A 10452-nucleotide genomic window follows, 5' to 3' on the forward strand; every position below is an offset into this window, starting at 1 on the left:
ACTAAACCGAACCCACTTGTTGTTGCTATTTAATTGAGATATACAGCTACTTGTTTCCTTTCGGTTGTTAGACGATCATGAATGATGAAAAACACGATAATAATGTTGTTGTGCTGATACTACGTTCAAGAAAACCTAGAATAGAAAAAGGAATATGGATAATGATGGTGGAAGACTTGTGCGTTTTCTTTTCCTTGTGTAGCCGACACCATAAAACCCCACTTGTTAAACTTTTGAGCTGTTGCATTTTTTATTTGGAATTCCCATTTGAACCGTGCTCTATTTCCTACTTTTGGATCGTGAATCAAATTGAGTTCTATTGGGCCAACATAGTACGAATCTTGCTTTAGGCCATGGTCACCCTATTGGGCCGTATATAATATATAGAGATATACAAAATGGAATTTAAGTTGTTGGATCATGAATAATTTGGGATGAAGCAGATGACGGGTTATATATATACAAGGATGGTATAAAACAGAAAAACCAGAATAGCTTGATGGTTATGGGTGTTTACAAGGAGCGAGTGGTCGGGGGTTCGAGTCCCGTCCCTGGCGGTTTAATTCTTTTTAAAACCTTTAGAGGTAGTTTTCACATCTTTATTATTATTATTATCTTTATTATTATTATTGTTACTAATGATGTTATTAATATTATTATTGTTAAAAGTATTACGAGTACTAATAGTATTATCATTATAATTATTAGAAATATCATTATAATTAGTATTATAAGTATTATCAATATTACTATGATTAAGAGTATTGTTATTATTAATGTATTATAATTATAATTATTATAATTATTATTATTATTATTATTATTATTATTATTATTATTATTATTATCTTTATCTATATCATTTAAAAGTATTGTGATTAAAATTATAGAATTATCATTGTTATTATTAGAAATTGTTAGTAGGACTAATATGATAGTTATTATTATTATTATTATTACTAATAAAAGTATTAATTATCATTTAATATTAGTATTACGATTATAGTCACCAATATGACTAATATTATATTAGGATTACTAATTTATCATTTTTGTAATTATTAGTATTATTGTTAGTATTAACCTAAGTACCATTATTAACAATATCATTAATATTATTAATATTATCATTTTAATAAAGTTAGTATTATTATTATCATTATTATTATTATTATTATTATTATTATTATTATTATTATTATTATTATTATTATTATTATTATTATTATTATTGTTATTATTATTATTATTATTATTATTATTATTATTATTATTATTATTATTATTAATAATAGTAAACCATTAATATCAAGACTATCATCTTTAAACAAATAAATATTTTGTACATAAAACATAGTTATTACATATACTACAATTATATTGATATTCCATGTAACTATATATAAAACATATTAACATTTATTATATAAAAACTTATATACAACAAATTTGGTATTTTAATATAATGCTAAGCATATGTAGATATTAATATAACTATATTAATCACTTTAAATACATATACAAAATAAATATATATAACATACAATTTAAGATATAAAATAAAGTATATGTTTTAAAAGGAATATAATAAAATTCTTATATAAATACGAAATATATAAATAATATAAATAAATAAATGAAATTATGAGATTTCTATTATATGTTTTAATAGAAATAATAATGATATAGGTTCGTGAATCCAAGGCCAACCCTGCATTGTTCAGTTGTTCAATATAGTCATATGTATTTTTACTACAAAATACAGTATGGTGAGTTTCATTTACCTTTTTTACCCTTTATATTTTTGGGCTGAGAATACATGCGCTGCTTTTATAACTGTTTTACGAAATAGACACAAGTACTTAAAACTACATTCTATGGTTGAATTATCGAAATCGAATATGCCCCTTTTTATTAAGTCTGGTAATCTAAGAATTAGGGAACAGACACCCTAATTGACGCGAATCCTAAAGATAGATCTATCGGGCCCAACAAGTCCCATCCAAAGTACCGGATGCTTTAGTACTTTGAAATTTATATCATGTCCAAAGGAGGATCCCGGAATGATGGGATATTCTTATATGCATATTGTGAATGTCGGTTACCAGGTGTTCAATCCATATGAATGATTATTTTTATCTCTATGCATGGGACGTATGTTTATGAGAAATGAAAATCTTATAAACATAATATATTAGAATACATGTATAATCCAATATGAGTTAGCTAGGATATGATTAATATAGATTTGTTACCAATTTTCACGTAGCTACAACAAGAAAAATTATCCAATCTTGTTTTACCCATAACTTCTTCGTTTTAAATCCGTTTTGAGTGATTCAAGTTGCTATGGTTTTATATTGAACTTAAGTTTATGAATCTAAACAGAAAAAGTATAATTTTATAGTCGGAAATACAGATTACAAGTTGTTTTTCTAAAGGTAGTCATTTCAGTCGAAAGAACGACGTCTAGATGACCATTCTGGAAAACATACTTCCACTTTGAGTTTAACCATGATTTTTAGATATAGTTTCATGTTCATAAGAAAAATAATTTTCCCAGAAGAACAACTTTTAAATCAAAGTTTATCATAGTTTTTAATTAACTAACCCAAAACAGCCCGCGGTGTTACTACGACGGCGTATATCCGGTTTTACGGTGTTTTTCGTGTTTTCAGGTTTTAAATTATTAAGTTAGCATATCATATAGATATAGAACATGTGTTTATTTGATTTTAAAATTCAAGTTAGAAGGATTAACTTTGTTTGCAAACAAGTTTAGAATTAACTAAACTATGTTCTAGTGATTACATGTTCAAATCTTCGAATAAGATAGTTATACATATATGAATCGAATGATGTTATTGTTGGAAATATGTTCTCGGGTTGGCTAACGGTTCAACCATAGTTTGGTCGTGGTACATATATTCTGAAGGTATGCCCATGACATTAAATAATATAAAGTTCATTTATCCTATTCGGTCACACACAAAGGCCAATCGTAATTTGTTTGATATACCTTCAAACCGGGAATTAATTTATTAACATTTGGCAATGGTATAACAACCCTCATATTTTCATACTTGAATTGACTAATTTGCCCCTAGGGTTGTTATCCATACTTAATATATGATTAAATTCGACGTTGATTAAATATTTATTTATTTTTTGTCGACACGTTTTGTTAACTAAAGTTTATACTAATTATATAAAATAACTTTAGTTAATATTAATATTAATGTGTATTATATATAAAACTATATGTAACATAATTATTAATTTAATGATAAGTTATTTTAATCATTATTTATATTTTTAGCTTATATAAAAAAAAGAAATAAGATTTTTTTTATAAATTAAATAATGTGCCCATGAATTTTGACTAAATATTTTCAAAAACAAAAGCTTATTAAAAACATTTTTAACATATTTTTATTATTTTGTCAAAATTAGCACCTTTATTTTATTATTTTTTTTCACCAACCATTTTTTATCTATAAATACATGGCTCCTCATTCATATTTTCTTACTAAAAACAAAAACTTAAGTTGTTCTCTCAAAATATTGAAGAAAATTTGAGGTACTTTCTATTTTTATTATTTTTTTAATATTGTCGATTATAGTTATATTTATTGTATATTCTTTGTAAAATTCGAAATTTATTATGTTTATATGTTATAATTAGTATTATAATTATTATGATGTATGAAAATAATTTTGATAATTTATTAAATATTATTTATAATTAAATATGAATTATGTAGTGTTTAAATGTAAAAACAATGTAAAATTCGTAATAAATACTTTTAACCAAAAATAAAATATATATAATTTTTTTCTGAGTTTATAAAACTTATATAGATCTGCAAAAATTATAAAAATAATTACTTGGGTCGAATTGGTAATTATTATATAATTAAACTCTATTATTATGTAATTAGAAGGTAAATTAAGAATAAATATAAAATAATATAAAATATTTTTTAAATATTTTTTTATAGGTTATTAGACTGATAGAAACTTATAAAAATTATAAAAATAATTGTTTGGGTTTATTTAATAATTATGTAGAATTAAACTTGTTTTGTGAATAAATTAAGGGTAAAAATAAAAATAAATACAAAAATATAATAAAAACGTTTTCTTAAATTTTTCTACTAATCTATATGATTAACTAAGACTATAAAAATTATGTATATAATTTTTACATATTTAATTAATTATCTAAACATTTTTAGATAATGTTCGATTAATAAAACACTATTATTTTTGAAGTAATTTAGGTATTTATTTAAAGGTAATTATATTTAATATATATAAGACATACGAAAGTATAATAACTAAATATTAAATAATACTTAGGTTATATTATCACATATATAATTATTAAGTACATTAATAATTCGTTGTGTGTATACACCTAAAGTGAAGGTTAATCAAAGATAATGTACAATTCATGTGAACTTCATCGCTACTCACGGTTGTAAGTGAATGATGTCTAGGTTGCCATTTATGGGTAAGCTTGTGGATCTCGAATGCCATGACTTAGATTCTGGTCAAGAATCCTGGGCCCCCGGTTACATCTGGTCATTCCTGACTTATTTGATAGCAACGAAGTTTGAGTAAAGTTGTACAACGTCTTGCTAAAGATTAACCCAAACTTTCTAAAATTGGAAAATTACTATAAGTGGAAACTTTCTATAAATAGTAATCATCCGAAAATGGAAATTCTTTAGTGAACCATTACTATCAATATAGTACTATATACTATTGTCTGTTAGGTAATGTCTGATCATACGTTCTATCTCTAGGTTGATATCTCGGTCACGTCCTTTCGTTCAATTCTTTCGTGGAATACTCTTTTGTGCTACTAAGGTGATTTTCATAGCCCCACTTTTACTGTTTACTTAACTATTTATAACTTTTGGGGTGAGACACATTCTTACTTTATAACTGTTTTACACTTAGACACAAGTACTAAATTATTAACTATGCTGTCATGCTTTGATTCATGCTAAATCCCTACCGTAATATCATTAATTGCTACGTCTAAATGCAAACTTAATTATTGTGAGTAGGCCTATTGAGAGTAACGTCTCTAACCATTTGACCGCTGGTCTTTGGTTACATAATAATGATTCCACGACACTGACAGTACAAGGTGTCATAGGGTAAAGTTGTTTAGTAGCGATATTACAAACTGCAGCAACACTTTTAGATTGATATATCTATATTGATCAACTTTAAACTAAATCTTGTGGTCTAAAACTTTGGATATTATTTATAAACCTATGAATTTTACTCAACCTTTTTGGTTGACACTTTAAGCATGTTTTGTCTCAGGTAATGATTGAGCTAGCTGCTACTTGCTACTAGATGATTGATGTATGTTTTGCTGCTTGCATGGAATTCATCATTCATATTTATTATTTTGTTTAGACATTTTCCATTACTGTACTCTTATGATGTAAAACTTTGAATAATGCTTCTGCTGTTTATTTAATAAATAAAACGTCTCATTTAGAGTCGTTCTCGTTTGTACAACTGTGAATTGATATAATTAGTCACAAATACCCTAGGCCCTATTTGGGGGTGTGACAGATTGGTATCAGAGCAGAATTGTTGTAGAGAACCAGGATTGCATTTTATGTGTGCCTTATACAATTAGGTACCTTAGCAATTTAGGACTACAACTTTCCTTGACTATAGTGCCTTTAATTGTTGCCTTTAACTGTTAAATGCTACACTATACTTTAGAAACTTTACTTATCTTAGAATGCCGAGCCAATCTAAGAACTCTGCTCATTCTCCTAAGTACTATTCAATTCCTCACCACATTTAAATGTGACACCGTTCTCGACATTCCTATGTCATCTATCATGGTTTTGTGTATTACATATGTATTACATGAAATATTATCCATGATTTTTGAAACTCCTATATTTGTTACTATTCATACTCAAACGTATATAACCTCCTTGTTATATCACGTACCTATATGCTTTATACCTTTATGCATCGGTTTGCGAACCGGAAAATGTCATTGAGTTATCGAGAATCTCAAAGACATTATAATGTCATCACTACTCATATTCATTACTTTTAAATCTTTGATTTCTCGTTATTTTTTATCATTGAATTTTCTTGACGGATGGCGTCTACGAAACTCTAGAATGGAAGGGTTTGGATTACCGATTTAAAGGATCCTATAGCTCAAGCCCCTAGACCTGAATAGGCCATTACGAATTGAAAGTATTTAATCGAAAGATTATTAGATTACATACTTATCATTTTATGATCTCGACACGTCATACTGCTATTATTGGAGTATAGACACATCATATCTTATTATATCTTATCATATCTATCTTAATAGACTTTGTCTAACACTTTTCCTAAATTTTCTCCGTAAATTACGGAAATCTTTTTGCTATATATACGTATATCAAGAAGATAAATATATCATTCAATATTCAACACTCATCTTATAACAAAAACCCTTATTCCGATCAGATAATATGGATTTCTCACTTGATTCCTCGAACTCCTCAAGCTCTAATGGCAGTGTAACCGGAATGAACCAACCAATTAGTCATCACCTTTTCTGGATGAATTGGGGGTGGGTTCGTAGTCTACTTAATCAATGGAGAAGTGAAGAAGGTGATCCTTTTCACCCACCACATTGCCCTATTGGCGAAGAACCTGAAGCACTTACCGGCGAACCCGTTCGGAACACTATTTTCACCCTCATTTCCAGGATATCCCGTCACGAATATATAATATCTAGAATTTCAGATCTTATTCATCCCCTTGTTCGAACCGCCAATCATCCCGGAATAATAGAAGAAGTCAACGAGCTTTGCGCTCGAGTAGTGGCTTTGGAAAATATGGTGCAAAACCTACGAGCACCAGCAGCATAACCAGCACCACCAGTACCATCAGCATCACCACCAACAGTATCAGCTTCATCAACAACAACATCTGCATTCCACGCCTCAACATCACACTCAGTACCTCAAACATTAACATCATACGCCCCATAGATACCAAAGAATATTAGTAATAATGAGTTAAGATGTATTGACTCATTCTTCCTGGAGAATTATATATGTATACTTTATATATATATATATATATATATATATATATATATATATATATATATATATATATATATATATGGTTTGGAACAATAATAAATCTTTTCGTACTAAGCTATTGCGTATGAATCTTAACTAGTAAATACTACTCGGTTAATTCATATCACTAATATGCTATGATGTACATCCTTCGTTAATGACTTAACAATCGTTAATCACTGCTTCAGCACAATAAACTCCATTTTTCATAATAAATCAAGTGTGTTATTCAAATACATGTTTGATTTTACACTTCCATTTTTAATGTACTCAAAACTTTCTAGAAAACATTATTCGTGCCTTGTGAATTTCACAAGAAATCCACGAGCACCAAAATCATATACCGAGATATATCAATAACAATGAACGATGAAATATTGATTCGTAACTTCATTAGCGAAATATTTCGCGACAATTATGAAATCTCTAAGGTTTGGAGATTATTAATTCTCATTTCAACCGTAAATCAAATGAGTTTAATATTATATTAACTCATTAAATCCATGATTACATCCGAAAAAAATATATATGTACGTATATTTTCATAAAGATTGTAATTAAATATTCTGTTGTACAAACTGTTGACGGTGAAAATATTTTAACGGGTAGGTAATACCCGAGAAATATTTATATCTCACATTAATATGTTACACCGCACATTCTTCAATTCTGATTCTACAGTCATTAACTATACTACTTACATCCACATATGTATCCGTTCACTAAAGAATAACTATTTTCATACAAATTCAATTACATATTCTGATTTTGACATATCGAAATTTAAGTAAAGCTTTAGCAAGTGTTATCTTCTTAAAGATCACTACATTCATGAATTATATTCATTCATATTCTATGATGAATTATCACATCAAACCACCGAACTTACCATTCCTTACTTTTGAAAATCACAACATTTCTTAGTCAATCGTTAGATCCATTGATGGATGCATCTTACGCTTAAACACTTTAAATTCAAAATTCTTGAAAACACCTCGGATTGATAATCAATGATTCAGGTTTGTTAACCTTGAGAATACTGACGAAGCAGCAAAAGCTATAGATGGTCTTAATGGCCAAAAGTTTGATGATAAAGAATGACGTATTGAAAAAGCTCAGATTTGGAACTGAAAAACAGATTGAGCAAACCATGAAGGACACCGTGGACAAATCACAAGGACTAAACCTGTAATCAAAGAATCTAGATGATTCGATTTCTGATAAAAACCCCAAAAGATCTCCTTACGCATTCTAAATCCTTACAGAAGAGTTTTCCTCGTTATCATTTGATCTTAGAAAATTCTAAGATATCATCGTATCTTTCGTTATAAATACCCTCCATATTTCTGAAGATACCTTCATAACTATTCTTGTCCGAAATTATTTATCACTTCGCACTATCTGTGTTACATAATAAAAGAAACTGTTTTAGTTTCTATATTTCTGTAACATACAAGTTTAAATTTTGAATGATTTGAAGTAGTGTTGGGAATTGAAGCATGAGTTAGTATAATATAATGACGTCAGACCAACGTAATTATATTACAGTAAGTCATGCTAAATTTTTAATGGAAGATGATGATTCATAGACTTTATAATCATCATTTGCCATGTTACATGACTTTTACATTCTACTTAACCTCTGAACATATCAAGAACATATATTCTTGATAGTTCTATCCTTAGTAATTCTGGTAATTTGACAAATCAAATCGTACTATTACCTTTCCTTCTGCTTTGTATTTTATGATCATTCGAAACTCCATACCTACGAATTCTGGACCATTATTCGCTTGACTTGAAGTCGGGAAGGAAAAACAAGAGCATAGAGCTCCGACATATAAGGGAAAATATAAAACCCGATAACAACACGGAAATTACAAACCGTGTATATCAATGCGTATAGCAACATAAAGACATGGGAGAATTAAAAACACTATAACCCCAAGGTAATTGTAGAAGTAAACAGATTTCTCCAGGGGTAAATGAAAAAGAAGAATGACAGAAAAGATAGTCAGAAAAATATCCAGGATAAGAACTGGATGGAGCATTTTCACAATCTTTGAAAGTATGAATCGAGAAAGAAAGTACATAAGTGGTGAAGATAATGAAAAAGAGGAAGCTAATTTATAGCAAAATTCCAGACACAGCAATCAAGGCAATTTTAATTTCCTTAATTACCGGAGAATCAAATCTTATACAGATTATAAAGATTTTTTTTAAATCCCTTGAATTCCGAATATCAACTTTAATTACGTCAAGAGTTAAAACAAATATTTATTTTCCCCATTTCATTTTTTTACGATAGCTTCACTCATGCTCTTCACGTAATCGAATTGTTTTATTACTCAATAGTGATAAAACTCTATTTTACAACTCATATCCGTCATGAAAACATACTTATTATCAACCATGACGATCTCTGTCAAATTTCGGGACGAAATTTCTTTAACGGGTAGGTACTATAACAACCCTCATATTTTCATACTTGAATTGATTAATTTGCCCCTAGGGTTGTTATCCATACTTAATATATGATTAAATTCGACGTTGATTAAATATTTATTTATTTTTCGTTGACACGTTTTGTTAACTAAAGTTTATACTAATTATATAAAATAACTTTATTTAATATTAATATTAATGTGTATTATATATAAAACTATATGTAACATAATTATTAATTTAATGATAAGTTATTTTAATCATTATTTATATTTTTAGCTTATATAAAAAAAGAAATAAGATTTTTTTTATAAATTAAATAATGAGCCCATGAATTTTGACTAAATATTTTTAAAAACAAAAGCTTATTAAAAACATTTTTAACATGTTTTTATTATTTTGTCAAAATTGACACCTTTATTTTATTATTTTTTTTCACCAACAATTTTTTACCTATAAATACATGGCTCCTCATTCATATTTTCTTACTAAAAACAAAAACTTAAGTTGTTCTCTCAAAACATTGAAGAAAATTTGAGGTATTTTCTATTTTTATTATTTTTTTAATATTGTCGATTATAGTTATATTTATTGTATATTCTTTGTAAAATTCGAAATTTATTATGTTTATATGTTATAATTAGTATTATAATTATAATGATGTATGAAAATAATTTTGATAATTTATTAAATATTATTTATAATTAAATATGAATTATGTAGTGTTTAAACGTAAAAACAATATAAAATTCATAATAAATACTTTTAACCCAAAATAAAATATATATAATTTTTTTTCTGAGTTTATAAAACTTATATAGATCTGCAAAAATTATAAAAATAATTACTTGGGTCGAATTGGTAATTA

The sequence above is a fragment of the Rutidosis leptorrhynchoides genome, chromosome 10 (assembly GCF_046630445.1).
Source record: "Rutidosis leptorrhynchoides isolate AG116_Rl617_1_P2 chromosome 10, CSIRO_AGI_Rlap_v1, whole genome shotgun sequence".
Taxonomy (NCBI): Eukaryota; Viridiplantae; Streptophyta; class Magnoliopsida; order Asterales; family Asteraceae; genus Rutidosis; species Rutidosis leptorrhynchoides.